A 19,527-nucleotide genomic window follows, 5' to 3' on the forward strand; every position below is an offset into this window, starting at 1 on the left:
ATGATATTTGATCAGCCCCTAGTTATAGCTCCTGGATGTGTGGTGCTTAGTTTTAGCACCTAAGGGAATAATATCCTCAACATATTTCCATACTAAGACTTCTTGATAAAGCATATTTTGTAGTTTCTATGGTATTCCAATATCTGATAAGCCCTTGGTTATAGCTCTTGGGCATGTGGTGCTTAGTTGTAGCACTTGAGGGCTTAAGATCCTCAACATATTTCCATACCATGGCTTTTTGTTAAAGCATATTTTTAAATTTCTTTAGTATTCTAATATACGATAAGCTTCTAGTTACATCTCTTGGCCATGTGGTGCTTATTTGTATAACATAAGGGCTTAAGTCACCTACTAAGATTTTATAAAAGGTGTATTTTTGCAAATCTTAAGTATTCTAAATTATGATAAGAACATGGTTATATCACCTAATCACTATGTTGTTGTTCATAGATTCTAGGGGATAAAGGATTAGGTTCTTAGAAATATCATGTCACATCAGTAATATCTCTTGTTATGAAAACTTTGGTAGCCAAATATTTTGGTAAGAATGAGGGAATAGCATTGGGCCATATGTCAATATCATGTAAAATGTTGTGAGTTTGGTTTGGATGATAGCACAAATGTGTTAGTGTTAAGCACCAGTTTTTGAAAATGTGGGTTGAAAAAATGTCACATACCTAGTTCCCTCGATGACTTACATAGGTTATGGGATACACAAATTTTTCTTTTTACTAGCTTGACTGCAATAAGCTCTAATACCATTTTTTCATATACCTTGCTGAAATTATCCTAATCACTTGCAAAAACTTGATTTCATCTCTCATACATTTTGTCAAACACTTTACATGTAAACTTTTCTTCAAATGCTTTGTATACAACTAATTAAGTAGTTTTTTATTGTGTGCATTTTTTCAAAAATTTGGTATGAAATCAAATAAGAAACATTTCTATAATTACACATGTAGCATACTAATTGGAACATACCAGTCAATCATGCAACTTTTGATTTTTGTCTTTGACGTATTTTATCATATAGTTTGTATGCAAATTGTAATAAAACAATTTTAACACATTTCTTCAAATGATTTTCATGCAAATAGGCATAGATTAGCTATAGAAGTACTATCATACAACAATGCTAACATACAACAATATCATCCCCATCCACAAAACAACATTTTCATTAGGTCATTCCATAGTTTGTATGAAATAAATCATTAGCCATTTAGGCATTTCCTAAAACACTTTGCATGCAAACAAATATAGGAAATTCCTAAAGGTGTATCTCATAAATTATAGCAGTCCCAGTTTTGAAAACTAAGCGAGATTATTAGTGGGATTTCCCCTCATTGTGGTCTATGTTTCAGCTTCCAGAATATCCTAGATGAAAAGTTATAGAAGAAATTCCAAGATGACATGTTTGATGTGTGATTTTAGGAGCATCCAAGAAGCTCAACTTCCTTTGATCATATCTCCTAAAATATCATGACCCAAGGCCTAAAATTTGGATTGAATTATCAACAAGATTTCCCCTCACTATGGTTGAAGTTTCAGATTTTAGAACCTCCCAGAAGAAAATTTATAGTAGAAATTCCAACATGACCTATTTGATGCACAATTTTAGGAGCATCTAGGAATTTTACCATGGATACTTCCACAGTCAATAAATTGTTGACAATGAAGACTTCTAGAGAATTATGTGTTGCAAACATATTATTGTGACAAACAGTTCTCCAGAAGTATTCATCATCAACATCTAGGAAGCTTAAATTCCTCTAATCATATCTCTTAAAATATCACGAACCAAGGTTTGATAATTTTACTAGAGGATTAACAGGATTTCCCCTCACTATGGTCCAATTTTCAACTTCTCGAACCTCATAGAAGAAACTTTATAGAAAAAATTCCAACATGGCCTATTAAAGAAGAATATAGGAAGCCTATCTCCCTCAACCAATGTTATTACAAAATTTAACACATAAAAAACTATGGTCGAATAGTATAATAGTTATCGTCATGAAGGGTAAATGCATGTACATATAATATTGTTGAAAAGAACAAGTAAATAATCATGCATAAGAGATACTTATCTTGAGTCAAATATTTTCCAATCTAGAACTAGAGAGGGGTGAGCTATGCCCCACCCACCATGTGCTCAATTATGTTGTATTCTTTCTCATAGCTAGCCACCCTCATGGTAGACCTTAAAAGATTAGATTTAAAGTAAAAATTGAAGGCCACTCTCCTCCATGCATAGGAAATAATCACAGTGTTCATCCTTTCCATTCCTTGACTAGGCTAGTATACATTCACAAAGGACAATGTTGGTATACATAGCATAAGGGAGTCCTTCTTTGATCTCTAGAGCCCCTTGACCTTGTAATCACTCAGAACTTTTCCCTAGAAGTTCTCAGAATAAGGAAAGAACCGAGGTAACCACAAACCAACTTTTAAGCATAATCTTTTGCCAACCTATGGTTCAGAGAGGGCTCTCTCTATATGATTTAGCTTTGTTTGCTGGGATTTTAGGCTAGTTCTAAAGGTTTAGAGGGTTTTTATTTGTATTAAAGGTTGGATGGTCAAATCCTTAAAACAGATGGATAGGTTGATATCTTTGGACCATTGGGCTATGGAGTCAAAGAAGGGCAGAAAAATTGGAATTAACTTACTAAAGGGAGTGTTCAAAGGGCAAGCTAGCAGAGTAAAGTGCAGGTCTTTGGGCCAGATGGGTGAAATGATCTTAACCAGGGTGAGAGAGCACTTAAGAATTCTCAAATCAGGATTAAAATGAGGAACAAAGGGAAATTAATAATCCTTTGCTATAGATTATAGGGAGACTACCTAAACTAAGGAGAAATCAAGAATTCCTTAACTTAGATATTTAGCATAAAACATTAAAATGCATAATAGTTAAAACATAGTGCAATGAAGCAACTTCTGAGATATCATTCCATATTATAGCATTCAGATTTGAGATATACAATAAAGATGGTGGAATTTTTTTTTTAAGAAAGATAACAACATAAGAGAAAATACTTGTCTGCACTTCGCTCTACACATGAATCTAGTGAAATGTCTTGTCTTTATTCATTCATCTAGCTTGTTGGTCCAATCAGTGATACAATAGCATTATGGTCTTTGATCAAGAAGTCTATAGAAATGTATAAGAATCCACACTACATAATTCAAATTGTGAAGTATTTATAAAAAAATTATTACAAAATATCTCAAACTAACTTGAGATTTAATCTAGGAAAACAAAATATCTTCCTAAAAGAAGATAGAGACAACTATTGAACTACTTTAATGTTGTCCCCTTTATTATGGTGCTGCTGGCATTCATAGTTGGTTTTAGCCCTTTTAGCTGCCTTGTTGTTTGATCTTTCACGTATGGTGACCTTTTTAACCTTTGACTTTCCTCTGATACTCTTTGACACTGATACACTTTGGCATGTTGACCTGTCTTCAACTGTTTACCTAGTTGCTCTATTTTTACTGTGCAATAACTTTTTACTGTAAATTTCTCACAATAAATCAGTGATCTTTTCCCACCATTCATCGTTAGGTAACTTGACATTCATCATCCTTCGGTATATCTCATCAGCTTCAGTATACTTGGCAAAATTGGCCTTGGTGATGAATAAGTGTTCTACCTCATGTTGGAGGAAAAAAAGGTTCTCAAATGTGTTATATAAAACTTTGCCTATTGGCAAGGCTTTAATTGTTGAAGTGCTAGCCTGTTCTTTAGCCAACTACCTGAGTCTATTGTCATAGTCTTGTTGTGTCATAAGCTTGTCATTGATGACCAATGGACTAGGCAATCCTTTCTCTCTTAAAATTTGGAATTTGGCCATGAATCTATCAGTGGCCACCTGCATGTTCTTGAATTTTTCCTCCAAGTTTAGCATTAGGTTACTCTTAGAAAGAACCTTTCTTATTTCCAAAATAGTTTCAGTTTTGTCTTCTATGTCTAGCTCTTGGAGTTCATACATGTTCTTCTTGTTGAGGAAGTGGATGAGTCTATTGGCATCCTCAGGCATGTCTCCCAACTCCTCCTTTACTTTCTGGATAGCTTCTGTAGCTATCTTTACTAATTTTGTTTGTTCGAAAATAACTTGAATTGATGGCAAAATATCATTGACAGAGTCAATGATATTGGCCCATAACAGTTCCTTGGCCTGTCTAAGGGATTCTTATAATGTTAGGTCTTTTTCCAAGGCTTTTACCCTTTCACTCATCGTGTTGGCTTTCTGAACTCCCTTTTTTTGCATAATCTAGGCAAGTTTGTAAATAGTTTCTAAACTTGCCACCTTTTCTCTTAGTCTGTTCATTTCAGTGGCTTGGATGGACATTTCGTTCATGGCCTTGACTAATTTCTCTGCATCCTCTCCTGGTGTACCTATTGTTGTAGACTCTGTTGTACCTGGTATTGTTGTGGCAAGTGGAGTTGTTGGTGCAAGTGAAGCTGCCAGTGTGGAAGGGACTATTGTAGACACTGTGGGGATGACCTTTGCAAAAGTTGATGCAATGTCAGTTTGTTTCAATTGGATTAAGTTATCCAATTATTTCTTTGTCTCCCTTAGTTGATCATTGAGTTTAAGGACCAAGTCCATCAACTCTTCATGCTTTTGTTGGGTCTCCAAAACTTTTGATGTTTGAGGATGTTGCAACTGGGGTGTCTTTAATTTCTTCTTCAATGCAACAATATCATCATTTTTCTTCTTTATGAGTTGCTTTGTAGCTTTAATATCCTTGGGATCGTGTCCCAATTCAATAATTAAGTCTTCCAAAGACTTAATCCTTATATCCTTGGCCTGTGAGGAGGCCTTCTCCAACTGAAATTGTGCTGAGATGTTATTTAATGAATTTTGTAGCTGATGAGCAGCTATGGAATTACCTGTAAGGGTGGAGTATATCATTTCCCCAACCTATTTATGCAGTTCTATTTGGTATATGGGATGAATATCCCTTACCAATACTTCAAAATCAACTCTCTTGAAATCTATTGATGTTTTGGGATGCTGTGTTGTAGGCTTAATCAAAGACATCTGAAGCTTCCACTTCTTGATGTCAAAAGCTGACATTAGCCTTGTTTTGATTTGTGGGAGTGAACTTTAGGTATTGAGCATATGTTTGGGCTTTAAGCTTCTCATTCCTCATTTTGATATCTTTATACCTGTTGTTATAGGAAAAAGTGTCTATTTAGAACTGCTCTATCCCACTAAGGTGTGACAGCTGCCTTAGAAACAAACAGAGAAAAACTACTTTTGTATTTCCTTTACGAATTATAGACAGAGAGGAATAGAAAGAACCAACTTGTGTCTTGCACTAATCCTTTTATCCAATCCCTCTCTTCTTTGATAGTCTCCAGCTACCTGCTCCCTTGCATGCCCAGCTTCACAGAATACCTGTAAGATCACAGAAGAAGAGCACTATACAAAGACATGGATCTATATTCATAAATAACTTAGGATCAGATTTAAGTTAACCATACAAATGTGACAAGCATCAATGATACAAAAGCATAGAGGAAAACTCAAATAGTTTTTATTGATAAACAAGAAAAGATCCAGGAGGAGTTACAACCAGTGGTTCCGACCCAGCATCAACCTCCTAGCAAAGAAGCCCCTCTTCACCTCAAACAAAGCATAAATCACCCAAAAATCTGATGTTTGTCTCTAGAAACCAACAGCAATTCCTTACAATATACAAAATTCCAGCCTCTGGATCTCTGGGATGAGGGATCCATATATAGATATTTGTAAGGAGGATGAGTCATCTTGTGATTTGATTAGTGTCTTCTCTCTGTCAGTTCTTGCTTCCACTTGGAGACTGAGGGCCTCTTACTCATCTTTGGTCGAATTCAGTGAGGCAAGTGTCACAGGAGAAGATTCTGGAAGCTTCCATTGCCTCTCCACCTCGCGGAATGACACTGCCATTTGTCATTTCTCGCCCATCGCATCCTACAGAAGGGAGTTTTGAAATGCAACGCACCCTCACAGTGTATTTAGGTGCAATGCAACGCACTTAGCCAGTGGAGCAGCTGAAATGATCCTGTTTTGACCAATTCTGAGCAGTTTTTGGTGGAGAACTTCTGGGAGAAGCTGTAATCTGTTGACCTTGTTCCTTTAGGGGTTAGAAAAACACCTTTAGGGACTTAGGAGCCCTTGGTTTATGGACATTTCATGCTTGGAGTTGTAAGGCACAAAAATATCTATAACAGTTGCCCCCTAAAGTATGAGGTCGTTAACCTTTTGGTGTCGAGTGAAATGCTTTATTATGAGGATCCGAAGTTCTTTCAATGCTGGGAGGAGACCTGTAATAAGATACAATACAATACATTATCTTCATACTGTTTTCATGATCTAGCTGAGGCGGGCATTCCCATGCTTAGCTTTATAAATTCATTTTCATGTACATAGGACAGACAATCGTCTGAGTGTAGACTGATGATTCTGATAGAGCCATCATCCTTTTGGTAGGATGATTATCTGTGCTGCAATGTTGTACATTTGATGTCTTTATTTCCCCGAATATATATCGCAGCCCGGATGGATGAAACTAGATCCGGGGTCTTCAATCTCGTCCGATCTTCACTCGAAGTACAAGTCGATCCATGTGAGAAATGTTTTGAAGTCGAACATGGAAAGACATCGCTTGATTACCAGTCCATGATGTCAATTGTTGACAAGCGCGAGAGGAATCACCGATAATGATAATGACCTCAAGGTACTGCAGTACAATTCACATGGTGTGAATAAAGGACTTGGTGTCGAACACCACGCAAAATCTTTCGGTCGAAGGCCATTGATGTAAACCTGTCGCCGGAAGTGAGAAACTTGCCATTGAGGCATGCAAGCTTCAAAGCACTGAATGGGGTGTTCCTAGATCAACTTCTTGGATAATGAGCTAATGTCGACAAGAAGTGATCCGTCACAGGAGGGCCTTAATGAATCCCACATCAATGACACGGAACGGAGCAAATGATTTTGATGGAGGTGAAAACGATCTGATGATATAAGGTTCAGGGTGGCGGTCATGAAAGAATGGAGTATAATGTATTGTAGTGGGTGAGACACAGGTGACTTCTCTGGATGACTTCTCTTGAACATATCAGCGACACTGATGTGATGGATTGGTAGCATTAACCCCAAATGTGGATGGTATGGCATGACCATGGTGATGTGACCGGTGAATGAAACAACCCAACCCGACTCGGACACGGAGTGGAAGTGTCATGTTCAAGAGAGACTTACTACCAACAAAGTTTCTTTGAGTTTTCTTCCCAATTTTTCCCCAGTCATTGCTGACCAGTACCTCTTTATTTTTTTCAAGCTTGAGGAGGATAACTTATGCTTGTTCTATAATTTGCCCTTCGGGCAAACCCATCGCTATGTTTTAATGAGCCTAGCGATAGTGAAACTCGTTCTCGTCTAAAGACAAGTTTTTCGCTATTAATCTTTTTAACGATTTTAACGACAAAGATAACTCGGTCCTTTTCAATTTTAGAGAGCCTGAAAAGGAACGTAAAGGTAACTCCAAAATTCCTTTTTCATCATCTAATCCCTTAAGTCTGAAAAAGTATAAAACAATACAGAAGGGATGAATTTTCGATAGTTTTAACGAGCCGAACAAAACAAGCGCTCGATCTTTTTGTGTAATAATCCCTCAGGTCCAAAAAGATTAAAATCTAGAGGAGGGATAGCACTTCCTGTCCCTTTAACGAGCTGGAGAGGCCAATGGCTCGGCAATCTTTTCATATTTTACGAGTCAGTTGAAAAGAGCTTAAAGGAGACTCGTCTTTTGAGGAACAAGTGATAAAACGGGTAGCAGCTGATTCCAGGTAAGGTTTGGAATTTTCCAATCACGGCAGTGTCACAAGGATGGCTAGTGAGATCACTCTTCGCAGCTGTTCCTCAAAATGGGTAATAAAATGGAGGTGAATGATCGGCCAATGAAAAGTGGAGGTGACGGTGCAAACACAACCAAGGCTTTAACGGTTGAAGTACTACATTCACGATGGTTATTTACCGGGGAATAGTTCATTTTTTAATGAGCTCGATTAAATGGTCTCGTTTTGATTTTACCATAAATAGCTTTGTCCTTTCAAGGATCGTACTGTATTTTCAACTGCTTCATCAAACTAGTCAGAAATGAACAATATATGCTTGAAAACGACTTAGAACACCAATATTTTACTTTGAACTGCGTAAAAGTAATGAAAAAGTGTTTTTTACCTCTCATTTTACCATTTCATTTGAACTTGGTTTGTTGGAGCTTTGGAGGTGCTTTTCCCCCTCGATTTTCATCAGCTAATTTCGGGAGATTCTGTGGACGATTCTCGGCGCCGTCTGGACCAAGTAGGAGCTAAACCTGAGCTCTTTCATTTCATGGTTTCCATTTTGCATTCTGAGCTTGATTCCTAGCTTTTCTGAGTCCCTGGGGTTTAAAGAACTCGTTCTGCCATCAACGCACCCTCAGTGTATCGAAAAATGCATTGAATGTTGGCCTGTCTAAAGGCTATCTGACATTCAACGCACCTAGAACACTGTTGCAGGTGCGTTGGGCGCAAAAAGGGAATTTGATGCACAATTTTTGATGGAATTTTTGCCTGTTTCCCACCAAAATCAGGACCTAACTCCTCTCTTGTTTGTTTTTCAGAGATCTTTTGGAGTAATATGACCATTACATGGCGAGAATGAGAGCATGAAGAAGAGGACATGCTTGCCCTACATGATCTAGTTACAGTGAACGCACTGCGGAATTGTGGCTTGCTGAAGTTCTTCCGCATTTCTAGCATGAGACAGCAGATCAATTTACTGCAGTATTTGCTCGATGCTTGGGATCCTACCAATCAGGTTTTCCAGATCAGGGACAAATCTATCCCCTTGACTGTAGTAGACATCTATTTCTTGACTGGCTTGTCGAGGCGGGGTGCCCCCATCTCTTTGTCAGGTTCGGCTCGAGGAGGCGATTCTGTGAGGGATTATGTCCGCCGGTACTGCAGAGAAGGATCTCAGCTGAGTAAAGACAGCAAGATCATCATCCATGATGTCACTGATAGGTCCCTTAGGACTATTTTGTTTACTTTTGGTAGGATGGCCAGTGGTGCGGCTCTTCATGTAGCCAACCGATCTTACATGCAGCATGCCTTGGAATGCCTCCAACCGAAAGTGTTCAACTGGTGCGACGCAGTACTTCTTGTGATGAAAGAACAGCTGACCAAGATAAAGAGCGGGAGGTTGAAGAACTTTGTGTATGGTTCTATTTTGACCGCCTTTGCCTTGGAGAAGATACCACTGATGCAGCCGCAGTACATTGCATTTGATTTACCTTCTCCTACTGAACCACGTATGTAGAGATGGGTTGACCATATGTCTAGGCATGCTGGCCAGTCTCAGATTTAATTTTTTGATACCTTCTTCAGGTGGTTTGATCGTCAGGAGATGGTTTATTCTGAGTATCCATACGTTGGCATGGACTTCCGGGGTGATCCAGATTTAGTACTACTGGATGGCGAGCAGTGGGGTGCCATTGGTAAAATCTTTGACCGTATTCTTGTTTATCGTTTTTTGTTTATAATGTCCTTGTGCTTTATTCTATCAAGACTTTAATCAAACTCATGTGTACATGCAGATGTTGGTCCTGTTCGTCCAGTAGTTCGCCTGAGAGTACCAGCTGCTGCCCCAGCAGGAGAGGCCGTCAAAAGGGCTATCCTTCGTGACCTCGATGTGGCTGAGACTCTCACAGCATTACAGGAGCAGGTTGAGGGCCTCACTCTCGGTATTCCAGATGTGAGGACCGACGAGCTACCTTTGCGATTACAGTGGCATACTACTGGTGTGCCCAGATGATGGACTCGTATCTTACGCATGATCGCACAGGCTGTGACTTGCTATCACGAGCATCATTAGACTAGGGTGCCCCCTAGCATTTTGAGTTTTTGGGTCATTTGACCGATTTTGTCTTGGTTACAGAACATTATGTGTAAACCATAAACAGTTATATATATTTTGATTTTCGGAGTTTTATTTTGGTTGAGCTTCATAATCCACATGAAAAACTTTGATGGTGTGTTTCTTTTTACAAATGTTGCAAATGTCTATCTAACACATAGTTTGCTAATGAGTCAGTTAATGTGTTTAAGTTTCTGGAAATATGTTGATATTGAATAAGATCAAATTGTCTTTCCAAAATCTTAACCCTTAGGAACATGCGATAAATAGTTGGGTTTCGGACGGAATATATACCATTGAGTTGTAGTATTACAAGTTGTGAGTCTAGCCTGAAAATTAGTCGGCGTATACCATGTGTGATGGCATCAGAGAGAAGTTCTATCAATGCGTTATATTCAGCGATGTTATTCGTTGATCGACCAATACATACACCTCTGAAACTTACTAACTCGCCGCTTGGATCAAAAATGGCCCAGGCTGCAGAGGATAGGTTCCGCAAGCTACGACTCGCTCCGTCGGCATGTCCAACACATGACTCCGATAGGTTTGTCATCTGCAACAAATGTAAAAAGTGGATTACTTGACCAAAATAAACACTTTAGCGAAAACAAAAATATAACAAAAGCACACAGGTTTCCATTACGCATAGTAACGCTTGAGGTACAACCCATTACGAGGTTATGCCAGCGGAATTCCGTCATAATCCATTAACTCGTAGGCTCCTTTTGCTAACACTCGTTTAACAATATAGGGGCCCATCCATAGAGACTTAAATTTACCTGCTCCCAATTTATCGGATTCTTGGTCGTAAAGCAAGACTAAGTCACCTTCTAAGAAGACACGGGGTTTGACATTTTTGTCGAACTGCGCCTTGACTCGTTTCTTATGGGCTTCGTTAGCCAAAGTGGCATCACGACGGGTTTCATCCAATTGGATTAATTCCAAGAAACGAGCTTCTTCTTCTGAAGTTTCGGGGAGGAGATCAATTGCGAGTTTGAGAGACGAGATTTCACACTGGATTGGTAAGACTGCTTCCAGGCCATATACCAGTTGGAAAGGTGTGAACCCGGTTACATTCCTTACCGACGTTCGGTAAGCCCACAAAGCTGAGTACAGGATTAGGTTCCATCTTCTTTTGTGAACTCCAATCATCCTTTGCAGCATGCGTTTGAGGACTTTGTTGATTGCTTCAACTTGTCCGTTGGCTTGCGGATAATATGGAGTAGAGCTATCGTGAGACAACCCTAGTTTGGCAGCTAATTCGACCATCATGTGATTGCAAAAATGTGATCCATGATCTGTGACTATATCCTGCGGCACGCCGAATCTGGCGACTACATGATTAAAAAAGAAGAGGGCAGTTGTTTCACTAGTATTATCTAATGTAGGCATCGCCTCGGCCCATTTGGTAAAATAGTCAACTGCGACTATGATGTACCCATGCCCCCCGGTCGAGGTGGGGTTACATGTCATGAAATCGATGCCCCATTTGGCGAATGACCCAACAACAACTATTGGTTGCAGAGGTGCGGGTGGTCTTCTGGTTTTGCTATCGAAAATTTGACAAGCGTGGCAACTTCTGACTGCGGTTATGCAATCTTTGAACATTGTTGGCCAGAAGTATCCTGATCGTAAGATTTTTTGTGCCGTAGAATATCCAGATTGATGTCCCCCACATGCGCCTGAATGAAAATCATTCAGGACTTTTTCGGCCTCCTCATGGGTGAGGCACCTTCTTAGAACTGTATCGATACCATTACGGTAGATTGTATCACCGACGATCATGTAGTCTTTTGCTTGGTATCGAATACGTTTTTGTTCGGAGTGGGAGGTGTTTGGCCTGTATTTTTGAGTTTGGAGATAAATGATTATATCTCCATACCACTCATTGCTTGCAGATATCAGAAACAAACTTTCATCCACGATTGTTTCTTTTGATGTTTCATCGTTGGACGACGATGGGAGATCGCACAATAATTCTGCGAAAACTAGAGCTTTCTTTGACTTGGATTTTACAAATTCCAGATCAAACTCTTGTAGGATTGCTATCCATTTTGAATATTTGCCCCCCAGCAACTGTCACGACAGTATATAAGTCATGGGGTTACAATCTGACAGAATGGTAGTTTTCCGAAAGAGGATATAGTGTCGAAATCTCTGTATCGCTTGAACAGCTGCGAGTGCTAGCTTTTCAACGTAAGAATATTTGCTTTATGTATCATTTAAGTTTTTGCTTAAATAATATATAGGATGTTGAATTCCATCGACTTCTTGAACTAAAACCATTGCGATGGTCGTATCCGCTGCAGCCAGATACAGGTTAAAATCTTTTTGATAATCAGGGGCGTACATTAATGATGCTTTCGTTAGGGAATCCTTTGAAGCATCAAAGGAAGCTTGCGCAACCTGATCCCAGAAAAATGGCACCTCCTTTTTCAAAAGACGCGTATAACCTTTAGCAAGTTCGGTGTAATTTGGAATGAACCTCCTCAGAAAGTTCGCTTTCCCTTGGAGTTTCTGAATCTGAAGCAAATTCGAAGGTGGAGGCAAATTTAGGATTGCCTGGACCTCACATGGGTCGAGACGAATCCCGTCCTTCGAGACTACAAAGCCAAGTAAACGACCAGAACTGACGCAAAATACACATTTGTGTGGATTGAGTCGTATCTTGTAGTGTCGGCAATGTAGAAATATCGCTCTTAAATGCTGCGGGTGATCAGTCCACTTTCGCGAATGAGCCGAAAGGTCGTCGAGGTATGGTTGAACGATGTTTTTGCTGTCATGGAAGGCATAATTCATTGCCCTCTGAAAAGTCACCCCGGCGTTCTTTAAACCAAAGGGTAATTTTCGATATGCGAATGTGCCCCATGGACAAATAAATGCAGTCTTTGACTAGTCCTGTGGGCGGATATTTATTTTATTATACCCGGAGAATTCATCCATGAATGAAAATATTTCGCATCCGGCGCATTCATCAATTATCTGGTCAATGAAGGGTGTAGGGTAGTTGTCCTTTGGACAAGCTTGATTTACATCCCTATAATCGACGCACACTCTAATTGTTCCTTGTTTTTTCATAACAGGGACAATATTCGATACCCAATCGGTTAGAGGAACCGAGTAGATGAAACCAGCATGGAGAAGTTTTTCAACTTCTGCCTTAATGGCAGCGGCTTTCTTGGGGTGCACCTGCCGTAGCTGTTGTCGTACTGGTTTGACATCTGGATACATCTTAATTTTGTGTTCAGCGATACTCGAGTCAATGCCTGGCATTTCATCATATGACCAAGCAAAGACATCTCTGAATTCGCGAAAAAGAGCATTATATATCTCTAGTTCTGAAGGAGAACAACATTTGCCGAAATAAATATTCTCTACAATCTCTGTTTTGGTCGAGATATTTATGGCGATAGTCTCTTCAATATTGGACAAGTTTCGCTCTGAATCCACCGTGTTTACAGTATTTGATAGGAATTCAAAAACTGGAGGATGATACAGGTCATCTTGATTATCTTCTCCACAATCCGGAAGAAGGGAACGATGGTGGGAATCATTCCATGGTGTCCCTTCAATTACCATAGATTGGACAATTCCTTCGTCGGTGACATGCACTCACGACCAAGGATCTGAAGGGGTACCATATTCTCTAGACCTATCTATCCAAACGCTTGATGAGCATTGATTTGGTTTTGCCTCCCATGCTAGGAACATTGATTGCTACAATATTTCCGTTGGGCTTGGGGGCAAAACCACTGCATGATCCATGTCGATATCATTTTTTGAGATCTTTTTAGAAGATATCATGTTGCAGGTTCCTATCGACGCTACTTCCGCCAGATTGATTGGAGGTGGAAGAGCAAAAGTTCCCATTAGTATAGGATCTTTTAGTAGGCCTACTCCGATATTATGAAGCGAATGGGGGCTTCCATGGATCATGGGAATGCTTCCAGTAACTTGAGAACCATTGGGGAGGAAGTTTTGTTGATCGACGATTGTAATCCCTCCTTGAAAGGGAAATGCAATCTTTCTAAAATAGGTCGACACAACAGCTGCCATGGCATATATCCATGGTCTTCCTAGTAGGATGTTGTAATCAAGATTCCCATCAATGACTTCAACATCTATTTCTTCCGTTTTCCCTCCTAGTTCAACTTTCAAGTTACTTAGGATACCATATGGGGTATATGTTCTTCCGTCGAATGCTTTTAATGTCGTCGAAGATCGCGACAAGGTTGGAGATCCTAAAGTTTTCCAGCAACTCATCGACATAATGCATGTAGATGCCCCCTCATCAATAATCGTTCGATGAACAGTTTTTTTGAGGGCTTTCACTTGAACAAGGAAAGCTAGTTGAGCTGGTAATTGAGGATCGTATCCTTTATGATCGAAGGATACAAGATCGGAATCCTTTGGGTCAATCCCACCAATGGCCGATAATAAAGCCTGCCTTTGGGATGGGCAATTTTGTAGTACTTCAAGAGTCGACATAGCGGATGGCGATTGGGCCAAATCTTCCACTATGTTATAATGTTGTGCCGCTCTAGCGCGGGGACTAAATGTCGACTTGTGTACTACTCCCTTTGGCGGTTTTATCGTCAATTCAGGAATGGTGGGTGGCACAACTTCTGTCGAAGTCGTTGTCGAACTACTTGGTTGATATTTATCCTTGTTGTTCGAGAGCTGTGGATTCCCATAATCCTTGTTCCTTTTCGATATCAAAGCATCATTTTACTGTTTTGAGACTGACAACATTAGCACTTGAGACGGGGAAGCATTTCCACTTTCAACCAGATTGCTTCCTGGATTTGGAAACGGATCAGTTAACACTGCTGAGGTTTTCGAATTCTTAAAGAATTTCTTAAGCTCAGACCTGTGTGGACAATTTGCGGTCCAATGATCCTCATCGCATATAAAGCATGGATTTTTTGGTTTCCTATCTCCAAGAGGGTTTGAAGAAGATTTTTCAGGTGATGATTCCTCCTGTTTCTTCTTCTTCCCTTTGCCTTTCTTCTTGCTTCCTGGTTGTTTGGTTTCTTTGCCTTTATCTGTCGATACGGCATTTACTTCCGAAGCAAGAAGTTCGTCTTTTGCATTTTGACCTGAAATCTTACGGGCCTTTTTGGGTGTAGCCTTTGTCGATTTCGTGTCTGTCGTGCCAATCACGCCATCGCCAGCATGAGATTCATTGTTTGATTTAGGAGGAGGAGGAATTGAGAATTTCGATCTAGGGGCATTAGGTATTTTATCGTAGAGCGTGCCAGACTGAGTGTAAATCAAGTCCAGATATTGCGCACGAGTGATAACTTGCTCTTCTGTTACAACTCCCCCCTTTGCCACATCTTCCGTGATGGAAGGCAGTAATGACTTGATAAACCATTCAGCTAACAGCTGATCGGGGACATACGTTTTTACCATTCTACGACGACGTCGCCACTCATGTATATGATCAGATATGTGAGTGGCCGTTGTCTGTTTGAAATTGGTAAGAAGTTTTGTTCCCGTTTCATACCTTATCGGTAATTGAAAATGGGTTAAAAAGGTTGTGGCTAAGGCACTGAAGTTGTCGAACGAAGCTCTAGGCAATTCGATGTACCATTTTGCCGTTGGACCCGTTAACGTCCTCTGAAAGAGGCGAAGCCTTATCGAATCATCATTTAGGGTGTTCGATGAACACCATAGATGAAAGGTCATCACGTGATTCGATGGATCTTCACCCGGATTTCCATTAAATTTAGGAATATCTTATGGAAGTTTATGCGGAATCGCTGGCCACCAAGGGGCGTAAGCAATTGGATCGTTTGTTAACCGATTTAAACCAGGTAACTCTAAAGTTGCCACAAAGGGTAACTGTTGGTTCAGGTTAGGTGAAGCATACCCAGGGTAAGATGGGATTGCCTGAGCAGTTGGTCTTTGCATACCAGCATAATGCATTTGCTGCTAGTATGTTTGGTAAGGTTGATGGACATGACCATTGTAAAATGGTTGATTTTGACCGTTTTGAATGTACGGCTGTCCACTGTTAGCAAAGATTTGCTGCTCAGAACCTTGGTATAATTGTTGGAATTGCGGTTGTTGGTATTGCACCAGCCATGGTTGTGAAGCCATGTGCTATCGCCCGATACTAACAGTTTGACCAAGATGAGGGGTAATTGTACCCGTCTGAACCTGTGTCGCTCCACTAGTCGGCGATTGTGGTTGAGTTGCAGGGTCAAGGGGCTGTTGCATTACAACCTGAGAAACCTGAGGTTGGCATACAACAGGCAGCTCTTGAAATTGCGACACCGTCATAATCGCTGGCGTAGTCGGGATATTCGACATAGGTACGCATTGTTGCATTGAGTATACAACTCTTGGTTGTTGAGGTAGTATAGGTACCCAACCACTTGAGGTAATTCCAGTATAACCTGAATGTTGTTGTGAATTCTCGTATGGTTATCCTCCCGGAGGGGATAATGAAAGGGTATACTGCCCCCCATACGGTGGTAATCCAGAACTCAAGGGAATTGTTTGCCCTTGGGGGCCGGACTGCCCAAATTGACCTCCAAATGGATCAATTTGTTGAGACTCAACATAAGAATTTCCGGATATTATTCCGAATGAACAAACAGGAATGGACCATATTGTTGAAATAGCCCCTGAGTGGGCTCCTTTTAGCGGCTGAGAGCTAGTCGGGATAGATGGTATACCGGCGAACATTGTCGGAGTGATAGCAGGGAGTTTTGTCGTCGCTGTGTCGGACGACACAGTCCTAGATGTTGATGGTTGTTCAGACATTTGTAGTCTATCCAAAAGATTACCTAGTGATTCTACAGGAGCTTCCACCGGTGGTAGGCTAACTTCTGACGAAGAAGGATATAGAGTGATCCCGACTCCAAATTGCATTGGAGTACTTGTTTGAGGATCTTCTACAATTTATTCTATTGCAATCAGACCAGGTGGAAGGGGAAGACCGTCAGGTCCGTAAAATATTTCTGGTGCCGAAGAAGGTGTGAAATCGGTAGCGACAGATGTTTGAAGAGTAAGACTCTCCGAACCGGTTGTAGATGGAACTGGTTCGGTAACACAAGTGTTTACTCTCAGACTAGGATCAGTATCACTGTCCTTCTGTGGCTGTTGAACTTCTTCTGTAGAGGCAGGGATTCCAGAAATGTTTAGAGTAACCGGAGTCTCTGATGTCGTTGGAACACTTGTTCTAACTTTAATAGGAGATTTGGAACCGGTTAAACGAGTTCGCTTTGTCTGTACTGGTTTCGATTTCGGAGACAAAGACGGTTGACTCGTAAGCCTCCGCGAACGACGGGGTTTCAATTGACTTTCTTCCACGATTGCGGATTACTCGATCAACTAAAATAAAATGGGAAGTATGTTTCCGAATTAAATGAATTTTAGACGCTTTGACACAACTCGTTTTTTCAGTTTTTAAGAGTCGAGAAAAAACAAAAGATGACTCTAGTCGCCTTCGATTTTTAATGAGCCTGAAGTGACAAGTGCTCAGATGGACCTTTTCTGTTAAGGATTCTGAAAAGGAATGAAAGGGACTACTCTAGAGATCTAGGTAGAGGGAGTACCAAACCAATCGCAAAATTACAAAATACTTTTTACGGTACGGCAGTCAATCTTCCCGAATGCTGTGTTCAGTGCATTGCGATCGATAGGGCGGCAGACACAGCTTCCTAAGGATAAAGGATTTAAGCCTATAGGGGTCTCCAAAAATATACTTGACGGTACGTGGGATCACAAGTCCGTACTGGCACTTATCGTCTCAAAGTGGAGGAATCACCCAACCATCAGTGAGGACAACAGTTACCAGGCTTTACGACGCCGGAATACGTCTCTAGCCTAGACCTCTAAATGTTGTGCGTTAAGTTCCAAAGCGTTGTTAGATTCATTGAATTTATTTTAAGTTGATCTTGTTTATGAAGTTTGCCTTTCGGGTTCACCACGAGATGTAGATGTAATTCCTAAAATGCAATCTAAAGATGATAAACAAACTTTTATCTCTTTTGTGCAATGAAAATCCTAGCTACTAGGGGAAAAGAAAGACACAATCTTTTCACAAAGAGCAAAGATCACACCTTAAATGCGCTTTCCTAAATCAAGCCAAACAGACTGTCTATATGCAAATGCACATGCATGTATTTTTTTTCGACTTTCTTAGTATTGATGCTAAAAAGAAAGTTGATGTACAAATCTGAATTTATTTTCAAGCGACAAATATAAACAAGCTCTTTTTCGAAATCAAAAAACAGAGATGATTACAACACCTTATGATTTTGAAATGAACGCTTGTTCTTGACACTAGAAAATACAAATTCAGACCAAAGGCAATAGTAACAGTATAATCGACCATCAACAGTAACCAAACTTTCTCCTATGATCGAAATCGACACTTACGACAGATTCAAATCAAAGGACGACAGTACGACTATTCTACTTTTGCAATGGAAGACTGTAAACGACTCAACAAACACACAAAAACATCTACAGTTCTTTTGTACAAAGGAGGTGGAATAACAGTAAGGAAAAGAGGCTTCAAACAGACATATACTGATCACAGGCAGCAAAATTCAGGGATAGAACTGAAAAGAATGAAGCATAGGAACCACAGCTGCACAGAGCTAGTCTGATCAGCGCACTTGTAACACAGAGAATCTGAAATGCAGCATAGGTTGCCCCTTCGGGAAGTGTGCTGAAATTCAGGATCTCTGAATAGTACCTGCGCTGGGCCAGAAATGAGACTCTGTCCAGGTTCTGGGTCACAGTTTACAGTTTAGTCCTTGGTTTTTGGCCGAGTAAAAAGCAATTAGTAATGCAACAATCAGGGGTAGATCTAAGGAGGATCTAAGAGCTATCACAAGGGCAATCAGATAGTCTGTGAATCAACTGTTTAAATCATAAACAGATCCAGTGAATGGATTGAAGCAGCAGTTATCTACTTTGCATTCGTTATGGCAAATGCAGTTCGAAAGCTACTTATAAGTTTATGAAACAAACAACACAGAATGACACACAAACAAACTAATTAGACATTCCCCAGCGGAGTCGCCATTTTGTTACAGGGAAAAGTGTCTATTTAGAACTGCTCTATCCCACTAAGGTGTGACAGCTGCCTTAGAAACAAACAGAGAAAAACTACTTTTGTATTTCCTTTATGAATTATAGACAGAGAGGAATAGAAAGAACCAACCTGTGTCTTGCGCTAATCCTTTTATCCAATCCCTCTCTTCTTTGATAGTCTCCAGCTACCTGCTCCCTTGCATGCCCAGCTTCACAGAATACCTGTAAGATCACAGAAGAAGAGCACTATACAAAGACATGGATCTATATTCATAAATAACTTAGGATCAGATTTAAGTTAACCATACAAATGTGACAAGCATCAATGATACAAAAGCATAGAGGAAAACTCAAATAGTTTTTATTGATAAACAAGAAAAGATCCAGGAGGAGTTACAACCAGTGGTTCCGACCCAGCATCAACCTCCCAACAAAGAAGCCCCTCTTCACCTCAAACAAAGCATAAATCACCCAACAATCTGATGTTTGTCTCTAGAAACCAACAGCAATTCCT

The sequence above is a fragment of the Pinus tabuliformis genome, chromosome 5_2 (genome assembly GCF_031772625.1).
Source record: "Pinus tabuliformis cultivar Carrire ecotype Pingquan chromosome 5_2, CPIR1, whole genome shotgun sequence".
NCBI classification, from domain to species: domain Eukaryota; kingdom Viridiplantae; phylum Streptophyta; class Pinopsida; order Pinales; family Pinaceae; genus Pinus; species Pinus tabuliformis.